This window comes from Triticum aestivum, unplaced genomic scaffold (genome assembly GCF_018294505.1).
Source record: "Triticum aestivum cultivar Chinese Spring unplaced genomic scaffold, IWGSC CS RefSeq v2.1 scaffold68946, whole genome shotgun sequence".
Lineage (NCBI taxonomy): Eukaryota > Viridiplantae > Streptophyta > Magnoliopsida > Poales > Poaceae > Triticum > Triticum aestivum.
The window spans coordinates 1-6,671 of NW_025234532.1; the positions used below are offsets into that span (position 1 = coordinate 1).

The 6,671-nt window shown below is 44.8% G+C and overlaps 1 pseudogene; it reads left to right on the forward strand.

Moving 5' to 3' along the window:
- Positions 1-3,692: 3,692 nt before the first annotated feature.
- Positions 3,693-5,462, forward strand: LOC123176185 (putative F-box protein At4g22420; annotated as a pseudogene).
- The last annotated feature ends 1,209 nt before the right edge of the window (positions 5,463-6,671 follow it).

Below are 6,671 nucleotides of genomic sequence, written 5' to 3' on the forward strand. Positions count from 1 at the left end.
AGCTTGAGTCGCTGCACACACGCGTTCTGTAGTTAACCCTCACCAGTTTCCGCACGCCCGCCGTTGTCTTATAGCCGCAGTCGCTACCGCGTTTGCTCGCCGACGACACCTCCGACCACCCTGTGTGTTCGTTGGAGTCATGGCCCTTTTCCTCCACTAACAAGCAGCTAGCGCAGTGGCTAGTAGCGATGCATCCATCCGTGAGGTCCTGGGTTCAAGCCCAGCTCTCCCTCCCCTTTTCATTTTTGTTGTTGTTGTTTCAGTTATTCCACATGCACACTCACCCTTGCTGCATCAGCAAGTTTCGCTGCTCATTGCGTCCAGCCACGGCCACAGAGCAAGCCATCTCTGTTAACGTTTTCAGTTTCGTCAGATCAACGCCAGAACATAGTTCATATTGAGCGTAAGGCATTCCTTAGCAAAGTTCTATCTTAGCCCATCTGGTTAACAGCGCATGCATGTACTCGAGAGGTCTCGGGATCAAATCCCAGACGCCCTTTTTCATCAACTTTTGCACCAATTTTTGGCTCACTCAGATCAAGCCCTTGTTCTTATTCATGTGAGCCCTAGCCCCTCTTTTATCACAATAACACTTGTATCCCAGTGGTCTTCAGAGTGTGCATCGATCCAGCACGTCTGGGGTTCGAATCCTAGGAGATCCTTTTTCTGCACTGTCTCCTTTTAATTTTTTCCTCACACACACTCTTCCATTTCGGGCCAGGTCCATCTTGGGCTTTGCACAGTGCGTTGCATTCGGCCCGTAGACGTTTTTTTTCATTCTGTGATTTTGTCACATATCGAGTGCATGCATATTTTGAGAAATGCCATTAAAATTGCATTGCTCATATCTAAATATCCAAGTATCCAAATGAAACATGTCATGTATGTAAAATGCTTAGAATTTCATGTACTTTCACAATATCCAACTTTCATCCATGTTAAAATATTTAAAACTGTTGTTTGCATAAATTCCATGTTAAAATGGTTTAATTCATAACTAAATAACCGTAGCTCCAATCTTAATAAACTTTATATGTAAATGGGCAAGAAAAATGCATAGATTAACATGGTGCACTTTGTTTTAGTGCTTAACAACATTAAAATATGGTTTAGGGCAGAACAGTACCAAATTCGGAATATGGACATGGGGATTTTCTGGAATTGTTGTTTGTTGTTCCGGCCTCATTTAAACTTGCCTAGATAGGTAGTTTCCATATGCTTCGCCTCTTGCCATGTTTAACAACATTTAATATTGTTGGGTAGCTTAAACGAGAGAGAACTAAATAATTGAAAGTGGTGTTTCGTCAATAACCAACTCGTTGCATATTGAGCTCCACTTAATTTGTAGTATTGTTTGTTGCACTTTGCCATGACATGCCTCTTTAAACCAGACATGCATCATACTTGATTGTGCATCGTGCCATGTCTATGTGATGGTTGTTTACCATGTTGTTTGCTTCTTTCCGGTATTGCTTCTTCTTGATAGTTCCGGTAACGTTGCGATTGTGAGGATTCGTTCGACTACGCCCATTTGTCTTCTTCATGGACTTGTTCTTCTTCCTTGCGGGATTTCAGGCAAGATGACCGCTACCCTGGATCTCACTACTATCATTGCCATGCTAGTTGCTTCATTCTATCGCTATGCTGCGTTACCAATCTTTTGCTCATCAAGCCTCCCAAATTGCCATGAACCTCTAACCTTTGACACCTTTCCTATGCAAACCATTGCTTGGCTATGTTACCGCTTTTGCTCAGCCCCTCTTATAGCGTTGCTAGTTGCAGGTGAAGTTGAAGATTGCTCCATGGTGGACAGGATTTATGCTGGGATATCACAATATCTCTTATATTATTAATGCATCTATATACTTGGTAAAGGGTGGAAGACTCGGCCTTATGCCTGGTGTTTTGTTCCACTCTTGCCGCCCTTGTTTCCGTCATACCGGTGTTATGTTCCAGGATTTTGTGTTCCTTACGCGGTCGGGTGATTTATGGGACCCCCTTGACAGTTCACTTTGAAAAAAACTCCTCCAGCAAGGCCCAACCTTGGTTTTACCATTTGCCTCACCACCACCTATACCTTTCCCTTGGGTCGGCTAACCCGAGGGTCATCTTTATTTTAGCCCCCCCGGGCTAGTGCTTGTCTAAGTGTTGGTCCGAACCGAGTAGACTGCGGGGCCCCCTCGGGGAAACTCGAGGTCTGGTTTTACTCGTAGGATGTCTCATCCGGTGTTACCCTGAGAACGAGATATGTGCAGCTCCTATCGGGATTGTCGGTGCATCGGGCAGCTTTGCTGGTTTTGTTTTACCATTGTTGAAATGTCTTGTAAACCGGGATTCCGAGACTGATCGGGTCTTCCTGGGAGAAGGTATATCCATCGTTGATCGCGAGAGCTTATCATGGGCTAAGTTGGGACACCCCTGCAGGGTATAAACTTTCGAGAGCCGTGCCCGCGGTTATGTGGCAGATGGGAATTTGTTAATGTCCGGTTGTACATAACTTGACACCAGATCCGAATTAAAACGCATCAACCATGTGTGTAGCGGTGATGGTCTCTTTTCGGCGGAGTCCAGGAAGTGAACACGGTTTCTGTGTTATGTTTGACGTAAGTAGGAGTTCAGGATCACTTCTTGATCATTACTAGTTGACGACCGTTCCTTTTGCTCTCTTCTCGCTCTTATTTGCGTATGTTAGCCACCATACTTGCTTAGTCGCTGCTGCAGCCTCACCACTTTACCCCTTCCTTTCCCTTTAAGCTTTGCTAGTCTTGATACCCATGGTAATGGGATTGCTGAGTCCTCGTGGCTCACAGATTACTACAACAACAGTTGCAGGTACAGGTTGTATGATGATCATGACGCAAGAGCGATGCTTGCTTGCGTTGAGTTCTTCTTTTGCTCCTTCTTCGATCAGGGATAGGTTCCAGGTCGGCAGCCTGGGCTAGCAGGGTGGATGTCGTTTGAGTTTCTGTTTGTGTTTCATCCATAGTCGGATGGTGCTCTGATGTATTGTGATGTTGTATTCGTGTGGCATTGTACTGCCTCTTGTATGTATCCCAATCTATTATGTAATGTTGATGTAATGATATCCACCTTGCAAAAGCGTTTCAATATGCGGGTCTATCCTTGGTGGGACCTTCGAGTTCCTTTTGGATAGGGTCGCATATTGGGCGTGACACATGATTTAGACAAGGTCTATTTATGTAGAAATTGACCCATCTTGTTATCCTTAATAGCAACGATGCATAGGTGTTGTTTCCCTTTCTGTCACTAGGATCAACCACCGAAAGATCGAACCCATCACAAAGCACCTCTTCCCATTGTAAGATAAATAGGTCAAGTTGGCCAAACAAAACCCAAATATCGGAGAAGAAATACGAGGCTATAATCAATAATGCATATACACTACTAGGGAAAACCTTATACACAGAAGTTTATTAGTAACACGTTCTAAAAACGGGCGCTACTGCTAATCAGTAGCCGCGTGGGGTATAAAACCCGCGCTACTACTAAGTTGATAGTAGTAGCGAGGTGTATAGACCCGCGCTACTACTAAATGATTTTCATCATACCCCTGAAACAGTCCATAGTAGTAGCAAGGGGTATAAAACCCGCGCTACTACTAAGTAGGTAGCTATAGCGCAGGTAATACCCCACACTATTACCAACCGTGTCCACTACTGCACCATCCACCCTGGCCCAATCCACTCCCGCCCCACCACTAAAAGAACTCTCTCACATCCCTAAAAAAACTCTCTCACGAACTCCGCACGATATCCTCGGTCCACCCCACCCCTGCTCCTCTCCCCACGATCTCCTCGCCGCCGCCCCCACCAACGCCGGCCGGTTCCGGCGAGCACCGACCGCGGGCAACACCCCACCTCCACCTCCTCCCCCTCCCTTCCCCTTCCTCCTCCATCCGTCCCTTCTCTCTCCTCCTTCCTCCTGGCGGTCGGCGATGGGCGCGGATGAGGAGGAGCACCAGTCCCCCGCGCGGAAGCGCGAGCGCAAGGAGGGGAGGAGCCCGCGGCCGCCGATGAGAAGCGCTCGCACACGACGGACGAGTCAGAGAACGCCTTGCTGCTGGGGCTCGCCAACTACGCAGATGAGGAGGAGGAGCGCGGGGCCCCGAGGGGGCACGCGAATGGCCTGCCCCGGGAGGAGGAGGAGGAAGACGATGAGGATGAGGAGGAGGATGAGAGGAGGGCTCCGGAGAGGCGGCCCAGGCAGGTCGAGCTGTGCCGGGACTGCCCCTACCTCGACATCATCAACCGACAGGTATGAAATACTTTGGTACCGGCATTTTACATGTTGATTCGGTTGCAATTTCCCTCTGTAGGATGGGGATAAGGTTGGTCTGAGCATGCTTGCCAGTTCTATTCACCCTGCTATTGTCACTATTTTGATGTCTCCTAATCCAGCACAACCATGTCTTCATTAACCTTGAAATCGCATGCGTATACCCATAGTCTTGAGGCAGGCCACCATGTCTTCATTAACCTTCAGACTGAGAAAGTTTACTGTCTTCCTGATGGATATGAGATAAATGATCATTCGTTGTTTTTGACATTAATCTGTTGTCGCCTTTGTTGACTCCAGTAATCAGTTCTGCATTTTATTGATTGGTATGGTTTGGCAGGTTTGCAAGAGAGCGGGTTAAAATTCTGGACAAGAACAAGCAATGGTCAAGAGCTCTAGATGGCTCCAATTATTTACCTGGAATGGTATGTATCTATGAAACTCTCTAAAGGCTTGTTTTCTCTTGTTGTGCTGTCTCATGCTGCGTTGTGGAATCCTTGCAGTTAAGGGAATATTTACCCATCCTAGCAAAAAAAGTTAGTATTTTTTGAAATAGCTGATAAAAGCACTTGTTTGAAGAAGCCATAACGATGCCAATGAAGCCCTGAGATATAGTTTGGTCACGAGCTCTCCTTTTTTGCGTTCTGATTGTACATCACTTTAGCACCCAGTCGTGCTATATGAATGCCACTCTATGATTTAAGGACTGGTTTAGATTGTCTTTATTCCCTTGATTGTAGATGGAAACCTGCAAGCATTTAGGCTCTTGTGATTTGAGAGCTAAATATTCATGCCTTTTATCATATGTTATTAATCACTTTTCTGATTAAATCTGCAGGTTGGTCTTAACAACATTAAAGAGACTGACTTTGTGAATGTCACAATACAATCACTGATGAGGATTACCCTTCGAGAAATTTCTTTCTTATACTTGAAAATTATCAGCATAGCAAATCCCCACTGGTTCATCGGTTTGGAGAACTAACTCGTAAGATTTTTCATGCTAGGAACTTCAAGGGACAAGTTAGTCCACATGAGTTCCTTCAAGCTATTATGAAGGCTAGTGAGAAGAAGTTTCAGATTGGTGTACAATCTGATCCAGTAGAGTTTATGTCATGGCTCTTGAACACACTGCATGTGAAGCTAAGAACTTCAAAGAAGAAAAATATAAGCTAAGAACTCCAGAGAGGCGGCCCAGGCAGGCCGAGCTGCACCGGGACTGCCCCTACCTCGACACTGTCAATCGACAGGTATTACTTTTTTTTGTTCCGGCATTTTGGCCGTCGATTGGATTGCAATTGCCTGTTGTTTGATGGGGATAAGGCTGGTCTGAGTCTGCTATTTCTGTGCACAGCTCTAGAATTACCTGAGACGTGCTCATGGTGGTTTAAGTATTAGTCACTGATATGGTGTGACTCATCCAGCTCAACAACATGTAGAAATGTAGAGCTAGAGCTTGGCGCTTAGGCTTTAATTTTTTGCTACCTTCACGGTGAATTCTGCCAGCAAAGCCTCTTCGTTTCGAGCAGTAATGTAGCCCTGTATTGGTAAACTAGTGAGTGCTTTATCTGTGCTAGTACCTCATGATTTCATCCTTGTATATGCACAAAATAAATTATCCACCCCGCCATTGTCACTGTTTCCTAATTCAATACAACAAACCACCTATGTTTTTTGCAAAAAATAAGTGTGAAACGTTCTAGTGCTGACCCCACAAGTACCTAGCATTCTGAATGTGTCTATTTCCTTTGATCCCTAGGTTTAATCTGTAAGTTACAAAAACTTTGAATCGCTTTGTGGGTGGGTTGCTAAATATCCAACATGTAGAGATGTACAACTGAAGCTTGGTACTTACTTAGTCATTCAATTTGTTGCTACTTGGTAGTACACACACGGTGAAGTCTAGTTGATTTTTCATATGGTATAGATTGTTAGCAGCTGATGCTCTTCATTTCAAGCAGTAATGTAGTGCCGACTCAGGAAACCTCTGAAAGTCTCCCATGTTTTCTGCATTTGAAAAGATTGCAGGGCTGACTTCACAAATACCCTCCCTGCTTTACTAAAATGGGCTCTTCTCTTTTATTCCCAAAAAGAGTTTTGGTTGCAATGGAGTGGGCTAAGATTGTTGGCGATGCAGTGGTCTCTTACTAGTCACTAAGATATCATTCCATAAGCTGTAATCAATCATATCCAAAACACAAATTATTATCCCCACTTATGTCCCTATTTATTTTCTTGGACTTAAACAATGGATTGATCTCTTAGCCACCAATATATCATTCTGTAAGCTGTAAACAATAGTATCCAAATGGAATGGGACCTTTCTTTTATTTGAAACTTCCAAATCAAGGGTTTTCCTTGAAATATATTCATGG